Genomic DNA, 25,516 nt, shown 5'->3' with positions numbered 1-25,516 from the left:
AACACAAATCTTTACTCAGGGAAATTGCCTTCCATTATGCAAACTTTTGTCATGAAAGGTCGTCCCTTAAATTTTCTTCTGCCCAAACTCAAGACTGTCTTCCTTCATGAAACAAGCTCTGCTCTGCTGTTCCAACTCACAGTGACCTCTTGAATCGTCAGAAGAAATATTCAATATCTACATGTTTAAAACTTAGGTACTGGATGTAAAGAAAGTTTTAAAGCAGTTTATAATACAGCTGGGGAGAGTAAACATGTTCATATAAACAGGACGAAAGATTATGAGTGTTTTAAAATGGCCACAATGAGCTGTGGGAGCACAAATAAGAGAGAGAGATTTAGGTAGTACCTGGTGTAATCATTTAAAGATGGCCAAAATTCTAGAAAGAGGAAAGGACAATTTGAGATGATAAGTAAGCATTGCTCAAAGATGAGAGTTGTAAAGTGCAAAAGGAAAGCAGTAAACATCACATTTGGCAGGGCCTTAGGGTTTGTTAAGCAGGGCAGTGAAGAGTAAGACAGGAGTAGGTCAGGGCGAAGCTTCATCTAGATAATATTAATTTCCAAGAAAAGGTGCTTGGACTTCATTCAAGAACATGAAAAAATATGAAATTATTGAGAGTATTTGAGCAAGGCAGTTTCTTGGTGAGAATTCTGCTTAGGAAGACTAAACCAGCTAGAGTCTATAGGATGAAGAATGACACAATTCGTGCCAAATAGACCAGTTGGGAATGGAATGCTATAGTCCAGGAAAGAGTTAACAAGGGCCTGAACTAGAGAAGTAAACGGAAGAGAAAATAGGGGGCCAAATGTGTAACAACACTGGGATATAATCAGTAAGATTTGGTAATTGGATCTAGAGAAGAGAGAGTGGGAGTAGTTAACAGACATGGCCATAAACAGAGAAAGAAAAAAAAATAAACATCCAAGTATCACAGAGGAACATCATTATATTTTTGAAAAGTATTGAGCTCTAAGTTAAATGCACAACATGCATACTATAATCTGTTCTACAAATCAACATGTATGTTTAGATATAGTGGCAATTTAATGCTTAATTACATACTGACATACTGTTCATTAATTGTTTCAGCCGTTTCCATCTTCAGTGATAGGAGATACTTTTTGAGAAGGGGAAAAGAGGAGTAGGTGGGATGAACTAACATGTAGAAAACTCTGATTATATTTCACATTCAGGCACTATACATATGCTGCTATTCACATTTTACTGATAAGGAAACTAAAGCTAAAAACTCTCAGCTAGATTGTCTATATTGCCAGAGATGATATAATTAGTCCCTGGTTTTATTGGATCCCAGAACGTACAGACTTTCAAGGTTATTAATGAGTTAAGGTTATCAATGAGCTAAGGGAAGCAGATTTTGGCTGAATATAAGAAAAAAAAAACTTTTCAACAATTACAACTGTGAAGTTCAAGAAGAGAATTGAGACCTACAGGGAAATTCTAATGAGTTTAGATAGGTATGTAATCTATAAGCAAGGGAAATCCCAAAAGTTTTTGTCCCAAATTGTTTCAGTATAATAATTGATATGTGAGCAAGGTACACAGAAACAAAGATCAGTGTTTATGGACATATACTATATATTTGTATCTCCTTCTTATTAAAGTTATCTTTTTTCGCTTGATTTTCCCAGACCCTCTTCATTAAGAAAATGATGGATATTTTTTAAATTTTAGTGTTTATTTAACTTTATTATAATCTATGGAAAAATATGTATGTGAACTGGGTGTGACTTCCACATAGTGTCTCTTTACAGTCAGTCAGGTTAAATTGCAGTAGATTGACAGACATGTAGAAACAGCCTAGCCAAAGATGGCAACGGTACCCTTTGCCAAATGAAGGAAAGCTCCTTTGTCAATAGTCAGATACATTTCAACAGCTAAATCCCTTCCAAAAACCGACAGCAAGATATGATGAGGTAGCAGGAGTTGAAGAATAAAAGTAATTTAGAGATCCATGGAGAAAAATGTAGACATTTTTGGCCAGTATTTAGTGCAAGAGTAGGTCTAAAACCCCCTAAGATTCTACCAGATTCCTTTTGGGGCAAGTCTATGTCTAAAATTAAAATCAATCACCTGCGTCTTGGACTTTATCACAATGGCTCAAGCTGAACAGATTGGTGATCGGGAACTCTTCATCCTATATTTTTATAGGATTTCTCCAGCTATTTGGGGTTCACATCAGAGAGGATTAATATGCCTCTGTGTGTGATTTAATGCTATCCAAAAGCATATTTTTATTTTTCAAAAAGAAAAACTGAGACTGATGGAAGCTAAGAAATTTTCCCAACATTATAGGGTGAGTCAAGCCAACATTTGCATTCAGACTCCAGAGTTCATAATCTTTACACTATATCAAGAATTGTAATATTACTTAGGCAGGTCAAAGTTTTTCTTATAAAAAATTGTTTCCAAATTGGTATTCATATTTCAATTTCTAATTTGGTTTACTATTTGAATGACTGTATAGGTCATAAAATAAACCTCTGGATCTTATACTATCACTTGAACTTAACCTTTAACTCCTGTTGATATTTCTGCTTAAAGGTAGACTTTACCTTCATTGAACTTTTCTCATAAAATCTCAAAAATAGTTTAATTTTTATAAATTCTAACTCTTCCTGACAAAACCTTCAAATAAAAAGAAGAAAAAAATAAGCCAGTTAGCAAAACTATCTACATTTTGGAATTAACAACAGTATAAAAACATAGAGCAACACCCAAAAATGACAAATACAGAACAGATCTCAGATATCAGACAAGAATATTGCAAATAAAGAGATCCAAATAGCAAGTGTTTTTTAATTTTTTTCATTTGTTTAAAAGATTTTATTTATTTATTTGAGAGATAGAGAGAAAGCATGAGTGGGGGGAGGGACAGAGGGAGAAGCAGGCTCCCTGCTGAGCAAGGAGCCCAAAGTAGGACTGGGATCATAACGTGAGCCGAAGACAGATGCTTAACCGAGCCACCCAGGTGCCCCAACAAGTAAATATTTAAAATATTGCTAACCAAAGGAAAAATCTGAGGAGATATTTTGAATTTGGGCAGCTCTTTTCTGATCATTTCCAAATCAGCATGCCAAAATTAGGTAGGGCACTTTTGGTCTGAAACAATCTGTAATTTTTGGTCTTTTGTGGTCAGTCTGGTCATTTGTGATTAGAGTGGGCTATTCAGAAAGAAGTCTCTCTGTTCATTTAGACTATTAACCTCTACAAACACACACACACAAACCTCAAAATACATACACAAAAGCCAAGTATAAATTGCTTTTTAAAATGTGTACATGTGATTCTATATATTTGTATGACTCAGAGAACACTGTACCAGGTATAAGCAGACTTAGATTCTAAACTGAATTTTACCCCTTATTAACAGAGTGACTGGAGAAGTTAGTAATAACCTTGTGCCTCAGTTTTCCTATCTGTAAAGTAAAGGAGTTGGGATGGATAATTTCTAAAGTCATTTCCAGCTATATGATTATATACGATTCTCAGACAAGTGAGATGAGAAAATCTATGTGGCTGTATTGAATTGCCTTTGTCCTTGGTCCTGAACAGCTTCAGACTTTAGGGCTGATTCATTACAGCCAGAAAGGAACATTTCCATTTCAATTTCTAAGATAATCATGGCCAGGTTTAACCCTTTCAGATTAAACGTTAATTTTCTTATTTTTCTTAGGCCTCTATATTTGTTATCCCAGGACTTTCCTATAATTAGATGTCAGTCTTTTGATTAATTCTATATTTGCTTCAGGTAAGTGCCTACTTTTAGCCCTTAGATTATTTCCAGTGTGTGTGCTCCCTGCCCTATCTGTACTTGCTTTTGTGTTCTTATGCCTTTTTCCTTACACCTAAGCAGCACTTTACTTTAGCTGGTAATTCTCTTTAAGAGCCTGATCTTGCCGTTTAGGATTCAACAATTATGTCCCAATAATATATGGAAAGATGCACTTCTCTGTGCTTCTATCTCTGTTTTAATCCAAAAACATTTTATCTCAAATATAGAAAATCTTTTTGTTATTGCTTATTCTTGTTCCCAAACATCTCTTATTTCCTTAAAGTAATGGGGATTAAAATTTCCATAAAATCTTTTCCAAAGTTTTAATTGGATAGGCAAGAATAAATATGCTCCACTTATATAACTTAAAGATTATATCATGCTCCATAACTCAAAATTAGAAAAGTATAGCAAATCAACTGGTGTGCACATAAGAATCACTTTACCAAACTGTAAATTCAGTGATGAGTAACTAAACTCAAAGGTTCAAATGGTTGACTCAGGTGATAATTTATTAATGAGTTTTTACCACTCAAGCACATATAGTGATATATTCATTGTTTTAATTAGTAAAAGGTCTATAAAAATGAAAAAGAAAACTTTCTATATTCCTACTCTTTCTTAGTTTACCATCTAGAGGTTGTCTCTAACCTGAAGGAGAAAAAGGTAGACAGAATAGTAAATCTTTACTGTATAAAAACTTAAGTAGGAAATAATTATCCTAACTAAAAGTCTCTGAATTTCTGCACTGATTCATTCAAAATGATCTAAATAACCCTACTTTTAATGTATTCCATAATGTCTAGGGCAGAGTCCCAGGCTTCTGGCACTAGACAAAGACTCAAGTTAAGAACAGAGGGTCAGAAACTGTCTCTGTCAGGCAATGCTTAAATAAACATTACCATATAATAAGCACATAAATACCAATTGTTGCCAGAACAGATGAGTATGACTGTGCCATTATACATCTGCTTTCTACACACATTTGGTTTTAGTCTTAGTTCTTTTCTGAGTTCTTTAACCCTTCAAGGCTATTCCTGGGAGTACAGAGGTAGAGATACAAAGACAAAGGAAGTTAACATCATTAAGAAACACTTCTCTAGAGTCTCCCAACTAAAGCCTTTGATGAAGCTCTTAAATTTAGAGACCTCAGTTGTTAATTCTATAAAAAATTGTCCCAAATCTTAGTGCTTTTCTAGAGTCTATTGAATAATTTTAAGTATTTCCACTTGCTATATGAGAAAATGAAGCCAGATTATGAACTTCCTTGGATAGTTTTTTAAAGTGATGTAAACAATCAGAATCACCTTCCATTCCCAGCATTCTCTAAGCAAATTATTGGTTGTATAGTGTGATTTATGCTTACTATAATTAGCTAATAGTTTGTAATATATTAAATTTATAATATAGAGTTGTGATTTTTGTTACATATGTAGTCTATTACACACCAAGTCCTTTTTTAATAATTACTGTGTGCAGTAAGTGTATTTACACTTGTATTATGCCCTTCTTAAAAAAACTATATTTTAACTTTCTATAGTGTCATGAATGCTTTTTTAATTTACTAAAAATATTTATTGAGAATCTGATATGTCAAACACCCTCAATATGTCAGTAATATAGTAATGAATAAATCCTGATTTGAATAATTACTGTTGGGAAATAATATTCATACTGTGTTTGAAATAGTTATTGTTCTCTTTAATATAGTATATAAGAATTGCTGCAATGAAAGTTTTTTATAATTTAGTTATGATAAAGCAATTTTTTAATAGACAACCATTCGTTTGCTAAATATTCGCATGACCAATTACTTTTATATCATCTTGTCAGTGAGTTGTGTTGAATATCCAGTTTCCACATGACTATTAATGCTTTCATTTTATTGCTCTCATTTTATACATGATGGCAATGGAAAACTCTACACAACTTGTTGAATCTTGCAGTTCCACAAGATGGTTCATCTTTCTACTTTACTGTGACTGGATAATATCCTTTCTATACACAGTGTGCTTGTTCTTTTAGCTCATCTCTTCCTATTTTATCTCCTGTCCTACCTCTTGAGTTTGCTGTTATTCTTCTTCACCCCCTACCCCATAACAAACTTTCCCAGCAAACTTGACTCCAGGGTTCCTTTGTGCCATCTTGAAGAAAGAACAGTATGTGAAATATGCTTTAATAGCATGCCCTTGCTGCTTATATAAAGAAACACTGTAGGTAAAATAATGTTGCATTTTTCTATGACATATTGCCATTTGTGACAGGGTTGCCAAGGGACTATATCTTTATTCTATTTTTTCAATGCCTTTACATGAAGTATTTGATGGTAAATTTTTCTGAGCATCTTAATGGGAAGGAATGTTTATTATTCTTGATAAACTGGAAATTTCCCTATTATAAGCATTGTGTGATCAACTACATTTTTTCTTTAACTGCCAAAAAACTTAAAGCCAGGAACTAATCCAAGCTTTATGGGACCTCAGGTCAATATAATTTGGGGAGCCTTGTTTTAGAAAAAAGAATTTAAAATTATGAATACAAAATTAGGTATGAGGCTGTAGAAGAGCCTCATCCAAGTTCAGGGGTTTTGAAGCTTAGGCTTTATTAGCTCCATGGCTAATCCATCTCTGCTCAGAACTAAGTTTTATACCCAACTGCTACTATTTTCCTCTATCATAATTTTTGAATGCACTGGATACCCTCTTATCCTTACACAATTGGAATCTAATTGGTTGGTTAACTGAAATTTCTGGAAAACATGGAAATTATTAAAAATTACATATACATAAACAAATATATGCTTTAATTTAACACATATAAATATTCATTTGTCAATCTTTTGATTGATATCCAAGGCTTTTTATTTGCATAAAGAATTAAGTGGAAGTTACTTAACAGAGGTTTTTCTGTTTAATTTCCCCCATCCTCACCTTTTACAATTTAATTTGTATATTTTAATTTTGGACTAATGGGTTAACATTTCCTATACCTATGCTTTTGTAATAAACTACCTCAAAATTGTTTCACAATAAGTGGATTAAAGTTATCACTCATGACTAATTGTACATAGATTCTCTATTGTATAGATTGCCCATGGCAATGTTATAATACATGGCTGATTACCTTGGACCTCTCTGGGTTGCCTCCTTTGGTTCCATTTGGCACATGCTATGTAAATAAAGTACAGTTCATCCCACTCAAAACATATGATAAAGTTTTTATTTTACATAATTTTGAACTGTCTTTGTTGCTTCAACGTTCCAAAATCCTAGGTAGTTGACAACTAAATTTACATTAGATGTCATTTCTTATACGCATGCATTATTTAATTATACTGAAAAATAATAGAGGTGGGAGATTTTTTTAATCAGTAGGCAAAATAGAAATGAGTTAATGTGTTAACACAGCTTTTTGTTGTAATTAACATATGTTTTAAATTTGCATAGAAACAAATTGTAGAAATATTAGCTATTGCCGATCTGTTTAGTCACATAACAGTGAACAGGAAATGGTCACTGGTATTTTAATTTGACCTTGTGGTGTGGAGTTTTAAGAACATGCATTAGTGCACAAATGTATACTACCCTTTAAAATCTGCATCCAATCTTGTGGGCTCAGTTATAGAATCCAGTGCTATCATCTAAAACAAAAATAGTTTTTTCTTTCATCTGTGCAGCATAACAGAAGAATTTTAATTGAAGTCAGATATATATTCTGAAGGAAATCACTATCTACCCTTCCATGAAAGAACTAAATTTCAGTACCTTACTTCAAATTTGCGTTGTGCAATAAATTAATTTCACACATCTTATGTTGACTCATCCAAGATGGAGTAATTTCATTTCTTAACAACCAAAGGATGGTTTGTTTCAAGCAAGGATAGTGTGTACCTTGCTATGAGCTATAGTAATTTTTGAAGCCCATTAATTCAGGAAATTTGATTTTACACCATTTTGCAGACAAAAATAGCATGTTATTGCATGGATGAGAAAGAACAATTAAATACTGGAAAATATTTTCTGAAGGAAAGTGTCAGTTTAAGTTATTATGAAAATACTACCTAAGTTAATAGGCCTTATAAAACTATAAAATTTAAAAATATGAGTTCTTTTAGAATTAACAATCTTAGGTTCTTCTCTGAACATAACATAATCACATTATTATAAACTGTCTTTTCTGAAACTTAGTCATGGTTTGAATGTGTGATAGCACAATATTGGAGAAGTACCTAAAAAGGATCATGAAAAGGATGGGGGATTATGAGTGATGCCATAATAGAGGGGCAACTGGATGCTCAGTTCGTTAGGTGTCTGCCATCAGCTCAGGTCATGATCTCCAGGTCCTGGGATCGGAGCCTTACGCAGTGGGTTCCCTGCTCAGCGGGGAGCCTGCTTCACCCTCTCTCTCTGCCCTTCCCTCCCCCATGCCCTCCCCTTGTGCACGCTCTCTCTCTTTCTCTCAAATAAATAAATAAAATATTTTTTTAAAAAAAAGAATGATGCCATAATAGAATGGGCTAAAATTATTGGTGCTGTTAGGCCTGCAAAACCTAAAATAAAGAGGATATAATACTGAAATAAATTAAAATATGCGAGGTATTAGTAGGCTGAACTGTGACTTTTCTACTAACTTCAGTGTTGGAAGATATTTAGAAAATAAAATTAAGAAACTTCTTTTTAAGCATTTCCTTTCATAATGAGTTCTAAACATAGGTGGTTTGTCAACTTTAGGAGATGGTATATAGTAAAAATACAAAATAATTCATGCAAGATTTAGGTATGTATGGATGATGGTACACAACTGGGTTACTACAGGAAATAAAGAAGCTTGAGAGAAGTACTTCTGATCAATGGAAGGAGAGCAACCATACCTGGTGCCCCTGTGCAATAGAATATTGCATATACAAATAGCAATTTGTCTGTAATTATTTTTTTAAGATTTTATTTATTTGAGAAAGAGAGAGAGAGAGCACGAGCAGTGGGGAGGAGCAGAGGGAGAGGAAGAGGCAGATTCCCCACTGAGTGGGGAGCCTGATATGGGGCTTGATCCCAGGACCCAGAGATCATGACCCAAGCCAAAGATAGAGGCTTAGCCAATTAGCCACCCAGGTACCCCTGTCTGTAATTATTACGTTTCATTTTTCACTTTGATTTTCCCAATATAAGCTATCAAGAAAAATGAATGATCCAAAGAAGTATTATTTTGAATGAGTATAATAATTGATTTATATGACAATTCATTCTCGTTCTTCACTCTAAGTAAATATATATATATATATATATATATATATATATATATTATAATCGCAGGTATATTTACAATAAAGTTTAAGATAATACAAAAATTCATTGTGATTGCTTGCTTCATAGTGACTATGAAGGTATTAGGTATTACTGCAAAAATCATGGATCCAGTTTTAGGATATAAGTCCCTATGAAACAAAGTTGGCAACCTATTGCAATAAGCATAAACACGTCATTAAAGGCTAAAAATGTAACATTCTAAAAATACCAGCTTGCTTTATCCAGTTTGCCCTTTGAATGGCCACAAATTTTCGTTTGTAATTCTTTTGCTCATCTGTCAGGATAGGCTTAGCTATGCTATAGTAACAAACAATCCTAAATATCTCAGCGGTTAACACAACAAATGTTAATTTTTTTTGCTCACTCCGTACAACCACTACAGATCAATGGAGGGTTTTGCTCTGCGTTGTCTTTCAGAGACCGGGTTGATGTATGTTGTAGCCACTACTTGGAATGCTGCGGCAGCAGGAAAGACAATTTACGAGGGTCTGACTCTGTCAATTAAATGCTCTGGCCCTGAGGTGGCCCATGTTACTTCTGTTCATGACTCCTTTGGCCAGAACAAGTCACATGGACTCACCTGAGGAAGCCAAGCAAAAAGGAAATCAGGAAAGAAAATCCCACTAGGCAGCCAGAGCAGGAAGAGTTGGTAAGAGCACTAATGATTTCCACACCACTTATAGCCCCAACCTTACTGTTGTAAGGCAACTAGTATTGATTGAATAACTCATTTAAGTGTTGACCTCTTTAAGACACCACCGTGACTAAAAAGTAATAGTAAGAGGACACTTTTTCTGACCTACTAGAGTAAAAGAAGCCGTCTCAAGATCCACCTCCTGCTGAGGTGCCTTGCTAAGGCTTCAGTGCACTTCAAATGCCTTCTGCTAATTGTAAGCTTGGATAAAACTGCTATTTTGAGAGGTTGAGTGATGTCAGCTACAAAAACACTTCAGCGGGAGTGGTCAGCTCTTGGCAAGCAATCTGCCTCCCTGGGAAACAAAGGTCTAAAGAAGGGAATAACAGGTAAATACTGTTTTCACTGTTTTAAACTGAGACGGATTTCAGCCTTTAAAGTTCTTTCATCAAGGCGTTGCTGAAAACTCAGCCATTTTAAGGATAGGTGTTTTGCTCAAAAACCTTTTGACTGGCTCCTACTAGATAATGTGTAACTAATAAATTGAGGAATAGACTGAAGTCTCCAATACAGGAACAATCTTCCCAGTCCATGAAGGATATGAGAGAAAAAGATTTTAGGGATGGTTTAAAAAATACATCAGTGTCCCAATCTCAGAACATTATCTGTGTGGTGGGAACAGCTAACAGCACAGTTAGTTTCACACAGTGTCTTATGTTCAATTTCTTATTTTCTCTGGGATGATGAACATTTTGAAAATGATATAGTAGTTTGAAGATGAAATAGCAAAGCTTTTAGCGAATGTTGCTTTTAAAATATCATTATCTGTGACATGCTGATTTTACATAATAGGTCACAGAAACCCAAAATATTTCATTTATTAAATAATACTTAGCATAAGTATTTCAAACTTGGCTATTTTAGAGTATTGGGAAATTAGAATAAAAGGAGAATAATTTTTTAGTGCTTTGCGTTTATAATAATAAAATAAGATAAAAATATAAAGAAAAGGTCACTATCTTTTAGAATATAACAATGTAATAACTATTTTTATCATTTACAAAAATACGAATAGCTAATGTTTCTTGGACGTTTACCATGTGCCAGGCATTATCATTATAAAACCCATATTCCCTAATTTTATTCGCACAACAATCCTTTAGTGTAGATATTATTATTATTATGGCGATTCACAAATGAAGACATTTACAACACAGTCTGATTCCAAAACCTTTGTATTGATACTCTTTTGAGAATATGGGCTGTGGAGACAAAGAAACTGAGGTTTGAATCTTGCTGTGCCATTTAATAAAAGTAGAAGCCACTTCAAATCAGTTCTTAAACCTTTGTAAATATCCATTTCTTCATTTGTAAAAGTCATGAGCTTTAGGTAAGAAAAAAGTATAACTAGGAGTTGAAATTGCTTAGTACACTGTCTTTCCCCCAGTAAGTTGTCCAAAAAACATCAGCTATTATTCTTATTGTAATCACTAGATATAAAGGGAAGTATCTAGCACAATCTCAGGACTACAGTAGATACTTAATAAATATTAGTTTTCTTTCTTGTATATATTCAAAAATATTAATAGACTGAAAAATAAAAGACTACACCACACGTGAAATGGAATCCAACTGGGATGGAATTCCACAGGATTATGAGACTGTGTCTGTGAATGACCTTGAAATGAAATCCCAGGGGCTATTTTGAAAACTGTTTCTAAATTTAACCGTGTCATCGTCTCTCTCATACTATTCCTCTCAATGCCAGGGAGTTTGGTGTTCATTTAATATACACTGGGTACATTCTTCAAAGTATCAGCTTTCAAATCCTGGCATTGAACCAGTTTCAATGACTATTCACATTTCCTACAGAGGCATAGTGGAATTTAATAAAAGATCTGTGGATTGGAGGGGGAATAGGGTATCTGGGTGGGAGAGATTTGTGACAGCTCTAATATATTTCTCTCCTCTTTTCAAAAGCAGAATTCACAAAGTGCTTTAAAATTACTGACGAAATTACAACTGAATATTAGCACTCTTTAAGTCCAAGCGTCACCACTGACTATTAAAATGAATGTAATGCTGAAGTGTATTTGAGGTTCAGTGCTCTAAAAAAAGTTCTCTGGGAACCACAGGTAGCTCCTGTACTGTCTGATTAAAGAGACCTGTCTGCAAAACTAAATGATGCATCAACATTGCAAGCTCAAATCAATTTAATTTATTTGTGTGCATCATTATCCTATCTGTTATGTTTATGCTTTCAATTGTCAAAAGCAAACTTTGCTGATTAAGGGCTGTGTTACAGATATAGCAGTTAAAGGATGGAGAGTCCAATCATTAGTCTATATCATACAGAGCTGGCCAAGAACATTATTCTTCAAAAATGGAAAAATAACAGCTTGAGGAATAGGTCCAATGACACATCAACTCAACAAATCCAGGAAGCTAAGGCGGAGGTGGTACTACACTTAGAAGAGTAGTTTTCAGAACTGCCAAGTAAAACTTCCAAAAGTTGACTGAAAGTAAACTTGACCCTATTATGTTAGCTCTAGCAAGTTGAAAAGTGATGTCGTATGAATTCTATTTTGAATTAGCTAAGATTTTTTACTAATAATTGCCATTAAAATTAATGGTGCAAGTAAAGCTGAAAGTATGTATGATCTGGCTTATTTCTAATACTAATTAGCCACACATTATATCTTTTTTTTTTTTTTTTTGCATTCTTACTAAGTTTTTGTTAGGAAAAATATATCAAACTACAAAATTTAATAACATTTAATCTCTTTATTGATGCTAACAGATTTGAAATTTAAAATTTCCATCTGTATAGGGGATTTAAACTTCTTTGATACTATCGCATTGACAGAGATGAGGAAAGGAGAACATATATATGCCAACCTATTATGGAAGAAAAGCATTTTGATTAAAAAAAAAAAGACAAAGTAACAATCTTATATTGATTGGCTCCTGCTGATTACAACAAATGTTTTATTTCCTAGTACTGCTAAACTTCATTTCACTGGGGAAAATAAATTGAGGCAACAAATAAAATTAAAGCTGCCATGTCCAGCAAATGTTACTTAGGAGGAAATAAGCCAATGAGAAGAAATCCCCCTTCTTCCCTATTTCTCATCTAAAACATTCTGGAAAATGGATTTGTGAGGAGCAGCTCATTCTTCCAAGGACAAAAATTAGGGTTAAAACTATATACAGAAGTTGAATTCTGCTATCTTGGTCACAAAGTGCTGTTACCACTGGGTGATCCTACTCTTTTGAAACATAGTAAAAAGCAAATAAACTGCAGGAAAGCAGCAGATCCAAAGTCCAGGAAGAGTCAGGACCAGCAAAGCAATCATCTGCCACATCCACTTGTGAAGCCCAGGACCATGTCTTGACAGTGTTAAACATTAAAACCAAGGCTGGAACATTAGGGATAATGGGCACCATCACTCTTTTTTTTTTTTTTTTTTTTTTTTGGTGCCACACACCCCTAACACACAGTCTCTCTCTTTTTTTTTTAATTTTCAATTAGTCAACATATAGTACATCATTAGTTTTTGATGTATTGTTCAATGATTCCTTAGTTGTGTATAACACCCAGTGCTCATCACCACATGTGCCCTCCTTAAAACCCATCACCCAGTTAACCCATCTCCCCACCCCACAGTCTTTTTCTAAAGCTTATTTGGGCAAAATCAACAGGAGTTTTGTTTTGTTTTGTTTACAGAATTAAAACAAGTAATACTAAAATCATCTGGAACCACAAAAGACTCTGAATAGCCAAAGCAATCTTGAGAAAGAAAACAAAGCTAGAAGTATCACAATCCCAGATTTTAAGATATACTACACAAAACTGTAGTAATCAAACAGTATGATACTGGCACAAATATAGCCACAAATGTCAATGGAACAGAATGGAGAGCCCAGAGATACACTCATGCTTATACAGTCAATTAATCTATGATAAAGGAAGCAAGAATATACAATGGGGAGGAGACACTCTCTTCAATAAATGGTGCTGGGATAACTGGACAGCGACATGCAAAAGAATGAAATTGGGCTTTTACACACCATACACAAAAATAAACTCAAAATGGATTAAAGACCTAAATGTGAGACCTGAAATCATAAAACTCATAAAAGAAAACATGGACAGTAATCTCTTTGGCACAGGCCTTAGCAACATTTTTCTAGATATGTTTTCTCAGGCAAGGGAAACAAAAGCAAAAATAAACTATTGGGATTGCACCAAAATAAAACGCCTTTGCACAGTAAAGGAAACCATCAACAAAACAAAAAAGCAATCAGGGAGCCTATGTGGCTCAGTTGGTTAAGAGTCTGCCTTCAGCTCAGGTCATGATCCCAGGACCCTGGGATCAAGCCCTGCATTGGGCTTCCTGCTCAGTGGGAATTCTGTTTCTTCCTCTCCCTCTACCTCTCCCCCCACCTTGTGCTCTTGCTTGCTCTCTCTGTATCTCTCTCTCTCAAATAAATAAATAAATAAAATCTTTATAAAAAAAGCGCAATCTACTGAATGGGAGGAGATATTTGGAATTGATATATCCAATAAGGGGTTAATATTTAAAATATATAAAGAACTTATGCAACTCAACACCAAAAACCCAAATAATCTGATTAAAAATGGGCAGAGGACCTACATAGCCATTTTTTCCAAAGAAGAAATACAGACAGTCAGCAGACACATGAATAGACACATACTCAACATCTCTAATCATCAGGGAAATACAAATCAAAACCACAAGATATCACCTTACATCTGTCAGAATGGCTAGAATCAGAAAGAAAGAAGGAAGGAAAGAAAGAAAGAGAGTGGGAGAGAGAGAGAGAGAGGGAGAGGGAGAGAAAGAGAGGAGAGGAGAGGAGAGGAAGAAAGGAAGAAAAGAATTAACAAGTGTTGGCGAGGATGTGGAGAAAAAGGAACCCTCGTGGCACTATCGGTGGGAATGTAAATTGTTGCAACAACTGTGGAAAACAGTATGGAGTTTCCTCAAAAAATTTAAAAAATAGAAATACCATATGATCCAATAATTCTACTACTGGGTATTTACCCAAAGAAAACAAAAAGACTAATTTGAAAAGATATATGCACCCCTATGTTTATCACAGCACTATTTACAATAGCCAAGATATGGAAGCAACCCAAGTGTCCATTGATAAATAAAAGAATAAGGAAGAAGTGGCATATATAGAGACAATGGAATATTACTCAGCCATAAAAAGAATGAGATCCTGCCATTTGTGACAACATGGATGGACCCAGAAGGTATTATGCCAAGTGAAATAAGTCAAACAGAGAAAGACAAATACCATATGATTTCATTTATATGTGGAATCTCAAAAACAAAACAAACAAAGACAGCCTTAAATACAGAGAACAAACTCATGGTTTTCAGAGGGGAGGTGGGTGGGAGGTGAAGGGGTGAAATAGATAAAGGGGATTAAGAGATACAAACTTCCAGTAATAAAATAAATAAGCCATAGAGATGAAAATACAGCATAGGGAATATAGTCAATATTATTGTAATAAGGTTGTATGGTGACAGATGGTGACTACACTTACCATGGTGAGCGCTGAATAATGTATAGAATTCTTTAATCAATATGTTGTACACCTGAAACTGATAAAACATTGTGTGTGAGTTATACTTAACAAAAACAACAGATAAGCTTATGGTCCATTCTTAATCTGATGTGGTTGAGAAGAAGAAGAAGGGGGGGAGGGGAGGAGAAGCAGCAGTAGCTGTTTCCACCTGCTTTCAATTCTGACTTACTCACGAGCTTTTTGTAACATGTAAGAGCATGCAATATTTTAAAAATCGTCATTTATTCCAGGAAAAACACATGCAAATAATCAAAAGTCCACTGGGGTAAGCCATTTGCCAGTCATAGCCATACCTTACTGAAAGCAACTTTTACTAGTGACTTGTAAAATTGTGTGCTGAATTGTAAAGATCATTTGCGGGGAGACAATGATGAGGTTTCTTTGTGATTAGTTCTTGCTTTTTGTGCACTAAAGGATTGGTTGTTTCTTGTTTTGTTTGGTTTTTAACATCAAGCTCTTCTTTTTTTTTTATTATTATGTTATGTTAATCACCATACATTACATCATTAGTTTTTGATGTAGTGTTCCATGATTCATTGCTTGTGTATAACACCCAGTGCTCCATTCAGTATGTGCCCTCTTTAATACCCATCATCAGGCTAACCCATCCCCCCACCCCCCTCCCCTCTAGAGCCCTCAGTTTGTTTCTCAGAGTCCATAGTCTCTCATGGTTCGTCTCCCCCTCCGATTTCCCCCCCTTCATTTTTCCTTTCCTTCTATCTTTTTCTTTTCTTTTTTTTTTTAACATATAATGTATTATTTGTTTCAGAGGTACAGATCTGTGATTCAACAGTCTTACACAATTCACATGACATTGGTGAGGGTATGTGCTATGGTGAACATCGAACTCTTCTACCTTTCTCTGCTATTCTTGAGCACAGCTGAGCATATTTTGATTCTATGGCCACCAGTTTGTTAGTCATCTTTCTTTAGGTACAGTTCACTGATATACCCTGCTTGGCAAGAAAAAAAATCCACAAGAATTTCTTCTGAAGACATTCACATGCAGCATGTGTTAGATTTTTCATTTTCATTTGGCATTTTCCAACTCAACTAATTATGTTATCACTCAATGTAGACTTTAAAAGAGAAAGTCCTAAGTAAGAAAAAAAAAATGTAGTCTTGCTGCCCAACTTTCAGAGATTTTCCTGTCATCTTTTAAATAGAAGAAAATTTTATTGGTACTTTAACATATCTGCATATCATGTGCAGGTTCACCCCCGACCCTGTCTCTCCACCTTCACCCCTTCACCTCTTCCTCTCTCTATATATGTATCTCTAATGGCTTTTTTCTCTAGAATACAGGGTCTTTACTCATCCATTCAAATTCAAGAATTTATTGCCCTCTCTGGGTTGTTGCTCTCTGTGGAAGTTTTGTATGTTATAACTCTCCATCGAATATATCTATTACGTGAGTTTCTCATTCTCTTTCACAGGCTGTAACTCATGTGGCAATTCTGCCAGACATAAAAATGAAAGGGTCAATTGTGACATGAATTGAAAATATGGAGATGAACATACATTACCAGTATATATTTATAAGCAAATACTTTATTTCAATCAATCATTCTAAGAGGTCACTGATTATAAGGCACATCATTATATGCATCACTAAGAAAGAAAACATATTTCCATTTAAATTTGACACATCAGCAATTGAAAGATACATCCCCATTTCATGGATGAGAAGTACAGAGAAGGGGCGTACCATGGAATTGATAAAATGTGGTAAGCTTATGTACACTGATGTGCCTTTTTCCCTTGTAGTACTTCCAGTGTCAACCACTGAGCACATTACATTTTACTTACCTGCCTCTTTCATTTTTCTGTTTTCAAATCGTATTTATGTACAAATAATTTTGCTGATTTGGTCTTGATTTCAAGATGCAGCTTAAAGCCTGTGCTTGGGTTCCCTCCAGTCTATGTCATGGAACTTGGCACCATTTATTCCTGCAGAGTTAATTTCATTTATTCTGCCTTCAGTTGGCCAGTGACATAGATATCAGGGAAAGTTGGCACAAGGGTGCAATGTCTGGGCACTACTCTGTTATTTCATATTACAAGGATTACTCCAAAATACATTTTAAAGGCATTTGGGCTAGTTCTACAAAACTGTGAGGGAGGAAAAGTTAGTCGTCAGTGCCATCCTTCTTTCTGATGGCCAATTTTCTTAGCATTCCAAAACATACAGGTCAGAGGGTGCCCTACTGTTCTGGGTTAAGCTTACAACCCCTAGTAATAGCTACGTGTTCTTTCTCTCATATCCTCAAGGATAGCATTTAACAATCAGCGAATCTGATAATCCTTCCAATTGGCCAGAGAAAGGGAAGTGGGATTCTGCCCCCAGGGAAAAAAAAAATGATATGCATTTAACACGGACCTTTTGGAAAGCAATTAATATTTCATCCCATAATTGCAGATTCCAAGTGAGTGTGGGTGGAGGCAGGGCAGTTTTAGAACAAATAGTAAGGAAGAGAGTTATGATAGGTTACCAGGTAAGGTATTTTGGGGCAAATGGAGCTTTTATCTATCCACAGTATATAGTTAGAACTTTAAGCCATTAATGCCAAGGACCAACCTAGGCTTAGGGAAAGCATTTGTTTCATCTCAAGGAAAAGCTTATAATATAGTTTATAAATATAATTAGTTTATAGTCACACAATGAATTCTGGAAAAAAGTCATTCATTCACTTAATATTTTTAAACATCTGTTATCATCCTGGCCTGGCCTAGGTTTTAGAGACACAGCAATAAAATAGATTTGGCCTTTGCCTTTATGGAGTTTATAATACAGAAGAAAATATAGATATTAAATAAATATATGTGTAATAGGTTTTATAAAAGAGATGTGCAGGACCCAGCCTAGTGTTTGGCAAGAGCCAAAGAAATGACAATTTGCTTAAGACTTCAAAGATGGGTGCATATTAACTTGGTGAAAGTGGGGAATGGTTATCCAGGCTAGGGGAAGTATGTCTCTTTGAGAGCCCATAGGCGAGAGAGCTAATACCTTACTAGAGCCAAAAGAAACTAAATGCAAATGTAATATAAAGAAGGAAGCATGTAAGGGATGAGGTTGAAGATAATAGGTGGAGACCATCTACACTGTGGGAGGCCCTGTAAGTCATTTAAAAAGTTTGGACTTGGGAGCGCCTGGGTGGCTCAGAGGTTTAAGTGTCTGCCTTTGGCTCAGGTCATGATCCCAGGGTCCTGGGATTGAGTCCGGCATCGGGCTCCCTGCTCAGCGGAGAGCCTGCTTCTCCCTTTCCCTCTGCCTGCCGCTCCCCCTGCTTGTGCTCTCTCTGTCTGTCAAATAAATAAAATCTTTAAAAAAAAAAGTTTGGACTTTATTCTAAAACCATTAGAAAGCTGTTAAAGGGTCTTAAGCAAGAATTAATTCATTTTATTCTTTAAATTTCTTTTTTAAATTGTAACTGAGATTAAAGAAATAGTTTAGAGAAGGAATCAGTTGGATGCAGGAGACCACTTCAAAGAGCACTGCAGTAAGTCCAGGTGGGACCGTGATGCTGAGAATCAGAGCAGGATGGTTGGCAGTAAACCTGGAGAAAAATAGACAAACCCAAGAGCAATTTGGAGGTAGACTCTTAAGATTTACATGGGCAGTAAAGAGAAACAAACCATCAAGGATGACTGCATGGGTCCCAATTTTCTCTCTTGAGTAACTGGGTATGTGGCCATAACATTTCTAAAAAGAAAAAAGAAAACCAGAGAGAAAAAAGAAAAAAACGGGGGGGGGGGGGAAGAAGTAGGGGGAAAAATTCCAGAGGAACTCCGACATTTAAGGATCAGATAGGAAAGAAAGATGTGACAAAGGCAATCAAAAAGATACAGCCAAACCAGTAGACAGAAAATCTAGAAAAAATTTATTAAATAAACCAAAGAAAGAATTTCTAGAATGAGGGTCAACAATGTCAAATGCTGCTGAAAAATCCAGTTAGATAAAAACTGGAATTGTTCTATTGGATTTATTGATACGAAACTCACTGACAACTGTGGTTAGACTAGTTTGGGCAGTGTAGTACGGGCAATGAAACGATAGAATATAAACTCATTTAAAGGTGAAAGGGAAGATATGAAACATGCATATGAAAAGGTGCCAGGTATGAGAGTGTATGTTAATCAAGGTTTTTTTGAAAGCAAGTAATAAAATATCACCTTAAATAAAAAGAGAGGAAATATCTTACAAGGATAAAAAGAAATCTCAGTGAACCCAAGGGCAGGCAGGGAACACAATTTGCCAGAATCCAATTCACTGACTTATTAATTTCTAAATTTATTGGTTTGACTACTTAGTTTTAGTTGACTAGATTTTATTGTGATTGCATAAAGTAGTCATGGGAATATTTATTTTTGTCTCTGCCCTAACTCTTTATTGCTAGAGTGGACGACCGAGGTGTAGGTAAAGAAGTTTGAGGGGCATAAGATAGTATAATCACAAGAATGAATATATTTTTGGTGGATATATTCTTCTTATGAATATATTTTTATAAATATGGAAAATGTATTATTTATGAATAATTCTTGACAGTGATATAAGTTAAGGATTTTTATACTCAAATTGCGCTCTTGTTAGAGTGTCAAATTACAGCCTTCTTACACCTTTCCATTGCATGACTTCATGTTGGTGGTCAGAAATTAGGAGAATCAGTGGCATCCATGTGGAGGAAAAAAGAGTATATAGGGTTGGGAACAGCAGGGGTAGCCAATGGATGAGACATCTTACAAGAGGGAACTACTGAGAAAAATTTTCTCCTAATTCAGGAGTAAAGGGCAGAAAGTAAGGAAAGCTGATGGAGTTCTAATCTCAATTAAAAAAAAAAAAATTTCTGATCTAGGATGAGATATGTCTTATTATAGTAACATAGATCTTTAATTTTCTCCATAACTGGTGTGACCCAGAAAAAGGAGAAATGTGTCTGTTTATCTTCTGCCTTTCATAGCCAAACTTCTCAAATGAATATATGGCTTTAATAGCTAGTTTGTGAAAAGGTTTTTACTTTGTCTTTACAACCTATGATGTAATAATTATTATATTATCCTCATCCAATCAGGACAGAAGGATTAAACAATTTGGCCCAAGTTGCAATGTTTTTAAAGGATGAAATCAGTATTTAAACTTGAACAATCTGATTCCAGAACTTGTTTGTCTACATAGCATCAATTCCCTATCCCACCACTCTACTAGTACTACATTCTTACAGGTCACAAATAATCATCCAATCATTGATTCTTAATGTCCCCTTCTTGACTTCACTATAATTTTCAATGAAGTCTGTTTTGAAACTTTTTCTTCCCTTGATATCTGTAAATATTCTTGTTTTTCTTTTACCTTTTTTAACACCTCTGTCTCCTTTGTCTCCCTTTTTGGCTCTTCTGCATCTGCCCTCTAAGGGTGCATTTGTCTCAAGTCTTCAACCATGGGTACAAATGTATATATATATATATAGTACTTTAGTTTCCTTTAGGAATAAGGCCCTTAAAAGAAATTCTCTGAACAATGACCTCAATACCCTAGTAGAACTACATACTGTAACCTCCAGTCCAGGCACAGCAACCTGTAGACTTTGATCAGCCTTGCTAGACTGGTGAAAGCTATGTACACAATTTAACTAGATCAGTTTCCCCAGTACCGCGTGATCCTGCATTGCTTTTCTCTGCCATTTCCAATGCTACTTCCTGGTTCCAGCATGCCTCATGCTTTAATTTAACGTTGCAGTGTAGTTTCCTTATATGACTTTATTACTGCAGCTGAGTTGGTCTGTTGATAATTCCATAACACTCTTTGAACTGTCCAGGAGACTGTAGAGCTGAGAATGTGCTCAGAAGTCAAACTATCTTATCATTGTTTTTGTAAGTTCTATGTATTCTGGTTATAGTCCTTTCTCAGATAAATGCTTTGCAAATATTTTCTCTCAGCCTGTGTCTTGTCATTTCATTCTTTTAAGAGTATCTTTCAGAGAACAGGAAAAATTAATTTTATTAAGTTAAATTTATCAATATATTTACTTATGGACCATGCTTTTCCTTTGAATCAAAGAAATCTTTGCCTAACCCAAGGTCACAAGGGTTTCTCCTATGTTTCCTTCTACACTTTTAATGGTTTTAGGTTTGACATTTTAGTTTTATGATTCTCTTTGATGAAATTTGTATTTAATTAGTGGTATGGATCATATTTTGAATTCTGTCCCAATTGTCCATTTATCTATCTTTGCCCCAAGACCACAGCTTTATAATAAGTATTGTAAATCAGGTAGTATTTATTCTTTTTTTTAATGTTTATTTTGGTTAGTCCAAATCCTTTGCATTTCTATATGAACTTTTTAGAATCAATTTAACAATTTCTAAAAAAAAAAGTCTACCAGGATTTTCACTGGGATTGCTTTGATTCTATAGATTACGTATGGGGAGAACTATCATCTTAACAATATTGATTCTTCTTATCATTGACCATGTTGTGTCTCTACATTTATTTAAGTGTTCCTTAATTTGCCGAAGCAGTATTTTGTAGTTTTCAGCGTATAGTACTTGAACATCTTTTGCCAGATTTATTCTGAAGTACTTCATATTTTATTTTTAAAGATTTTATTTATTTGACAGAGAGAGCATGAGTTGGGGAGAGAGGGAGAGGGAAAGGAAGAGCGAGAAGCAGACTCCCTGCTGAGCAGGGAGCCTGACACAAGTCTCGATCCCAGGACCCCAAGATCGTGACATGAGCCAAAGGCAGATATTTAACCGACCGAGCCACCCAGGTGCCCCTGAAGTACTTCATATTTTTTAATGTTCTTATAGTTGCAATCTTTTAAAAATTTCAACTACCTCTCGATAATTTTGCTAGTGTACAGAATCAACTGATTTTTGTATTTTGATCTCATGTTCTGTAACTTCATTAAACTCACTAGTTCTAGTAGGTATTTTTACAGGTTTCCATATAGACAATTACATAATTTGCAAATAAGTAGTTTTTCTCTTTCTTTCCAATTTAGATGACATATTTATCTTCCAAAATGCACTGTCCAGAACTTTCAATACAATATTGAATGGAAGTGATGAGAGTGGACATCCTTGTGTTGTCCCTGATTTTAGAAAGAAACCATTTAGTCTTTCACCATTAAGTATGTTAGCAGAGGAACTTTTGTAGATGACCTTTATCAGGTTGAGGAAGGGCCCTTCTCCTCATATTTTGCTGAGAATTCTTATCAGAAATGGATCTTGGATTTTGTCTAATTCTTTTCCTGTACTTATAGAAATGATCACATGATTTTTTTCATTTTAGATTTTTCATATGGTGAAATATATTGATTAATTTATAAATCTTAAACCAACCTGGCATTCCTTAGGTAAACCTTACTTGATCATGATATATCCCTTTTCTATATGGTTGAAATTTATTTACTAATTTTCCAAAAACTATTTTTTGCCTATAGGCTTATTAAGGATATTGGTGTGTAGTTTTCTTTCTTTTTTTTTTTTGTAATGTCTTTGTCTGATTCTATTATAATGGTAATGATGACTTTATAGAATGAGTTGGGAAGTATTCCTCACTTTTCAATTTTCTGGAAGAGTTTGTGTTGAATTGGTATTATTTCTTCCTTAAAGGGTATTAGATAGAATTAATCAGTGACAACATCTGGGCTTTCTTCATGGGAAATTTATTTAGTAAAATTCAATGTCATATGTATGCAAATATGTATATATATATCTATCTATATATATAAATACACACACACATTTGTGTAGGCATGCATATACATGTATATTTACAGATTATCTATTTCTTCTTAAATAAGTTTTAGTAGTTTGTGTCCTTCAAGAACTTCTTCTATTTTGTTTCAATTATGGAATTTATAGGCATAAAGTTCCTCATAACAACCCTTTAATGTCTTTTTAATATCTGCAGAATCCATTGGTAACTTGTGTCTATTCTCCCTCCCTTCCTCTTTCCCTCCTCCCTTCAATCAATCTGGCTATAGGATTACTAATTTTATGCATCTTTCAACATATTCGGGTTTTGTTTCTTTGGTTTTCTCTATTGATTTTGTTTTCTATTTCATTGGTTTCTGTTTTGATCTTTTAATTTCTTCTGTGCACTTTAGTTTAGTTAGCTTTTCTTTTTCTAATTTCCTAAAGTAGAAGCTGAGATCACTGATTTGAGACCTTCCTTCTCTAACAGGTGTTTAATGCTATACATTTCCTCCCAAGTACTGCTTTTTCTTTTTTTTTTTTTTTTTGACAGGAAGTAGGATTTATTGGTAGGCATGAATAGGGAGGGGGCAGTGCCGAGGTTCTCATGAGTGCAGAGCCCTCCATTTGTCCAAGGGACCACGATTAGGGATGTATTTGACCCCACAGCCATCTGGGATAAGCCGCTTTTCAGCCACCATGTCTTCAAATTCATCCGCATTAAACTTAGGAAAGTCCCACTTCTTGGAGATGTGGATCTTCTGGCGGCCAGGGAACTTGAACTTGGCCCTGCGTAGGGCCTCAATCACATGCTCCTTGTTCTGCAGCATGGTACGGACGGACATGATGACTTGGCCAATGTGGACCCTGGTTACTGTGCCCTGGGGCTTTCCAAAGGCACCCCACATACCTGTCTGCCACCTAGATTGGAGATAGCATGAGGTCAGACCTCAACATCCACTGGAAAGGGCTGTCTCCAAGGTCCCTTAGGGCAACCCATACAATCAACAGGCTGCATACACTACCAAGGAGGCTACTGTTTGCAGCCATGGCACACTGGGCCCCCATGGATCCTCCTAAGTACTGCTTTAGTGGCATCCCAGAAACTCTGTTATACTGTGTTTTCATTGCAATTTATTATAAAATGTTTTATAATTCTATTATTTCATCTTTAATCCATGTGTTATTTAGAAGTGTGTTATTTATTACCAAATATTTGGGGATTTTCCAGATGTGTTACTCTTGTTGTTTTCTCATTTGATTGTATTCAGAGAATACACTCTTTATAATTTTAATCCTTTAAACTTGTTTTATTATCCATAATAATCTATCTTGGTAAATTTTCCATGTGCACTGGAAGAGTGTGCATTCTACTGAAGTTGGATGGAGTGTTACAGCAATGGCCATTTGGTTAGTGTGTTCAAATATTCTATATTGTTACTGATCTTGTCTATTTATTCTATCTTATATTGAAAGGAAGGTACTGAAATTTCTACATATAATACTGTATTTGTCTATTTCTTCTTTCAGTTCTATCAATTTTTGCTTTATTTATTTCAAAAATCTGTTATAGATTCACAAATATTTAGAATTATTATGTCTTTTTGATAAATAGATTGCTTTATCATTATGAAATGATTATCTTTATTCCTGGTAATATCATTTGCCCTGACATATACTTGGTCTGATATTAGTATGGCTGCTGCAGCTTCATTTTGAATAGTATTAACATAGCATCTCTTTTGTATATTTATATTTAAAGTGATTTTATTATAGGCAACATTGTGTTGGGTCTTTTAATCTGACAATCTCTTTTTCATTGGAATGTCTTGACCTATTCTATTTAATATGATCATTGGTATATTAAAGTCTATCATCTCCTATTTTGTTTTTATCCTTTCTGCTCTTTGTTCCATTTTCCTGTCTTTTCTGCCTTCTTTTGGACCATACTTTTGGACAGTATTTTTTAGTGATTTCATTTTGTCTTCTTTGTTGGATCATTAGTTATACCTCTTCTTTTATTGATTGTATTGAGGTTTATAGTATACATCTTTAACTTACCACATTCCACTTTAAGTGATTTTTATATCACTATATGTACACATAAGTTGACAATAGTTTACTTCCATTTCTACTTCCTAGTCTTTCGCCATTTTTTCATTTATTTTACTAATACATGTTATAAAACACACAATAATTTTGCTTAAATGGTGAATTGTCTTTTGAAGAAATTTAAATTATAAGCAAAAATCCTTATTTTTTATCCATGTAGTTACCTTTCTTGGTGCTCCTCATTCCTTTAGATGTATATTTTCATCTGGTGTCATTTTTCATCTGCCTGACAAATTTCAGTTTATTGTAGTGTAAGTCTCAAAATTATTTTTTCAGCTTTTATATATCTGAGCTACTTTTTTTGCATTTATTTTTGAAAAATAAGTTCACTGAATATTAAACTCTAG

At 34.7% G+C, this 25,516-nt stretch overlaps 1 pseudogene; it reads right to left on the bottom strand.

Moving 5' to 3' along the window:
* Window positions 1–24,025: 24,025 nt before the first annotated feature.
* On the bottom strand, window positions 24,026–24,146 carry LOC116634184 (annotated as a pseudogene).
* Between the last annotated feature and the right edge of the window lie 1,370 nt (window positions 24,147–25,516).

The sequence above is a fragment of the Phoca vitulina genome, unplaced genomic scaffold, assembly GCF_004348235.1.
Source record: "Phoca vitulina isolate PV1807 unplaced genomic scaffold, GSC_HSeal_1.0 scaffold8, whole genome shotgun sequence".
Taxonomy (NCBI): Eukaryota; Metazoa; Chordata; class Mammalia; order Carnivora; family Phocidae; genus Phoca; species Phoca vitulina.
This window is presented reverse-complemented; position numbering and strand designations above follow the sequence as displayed.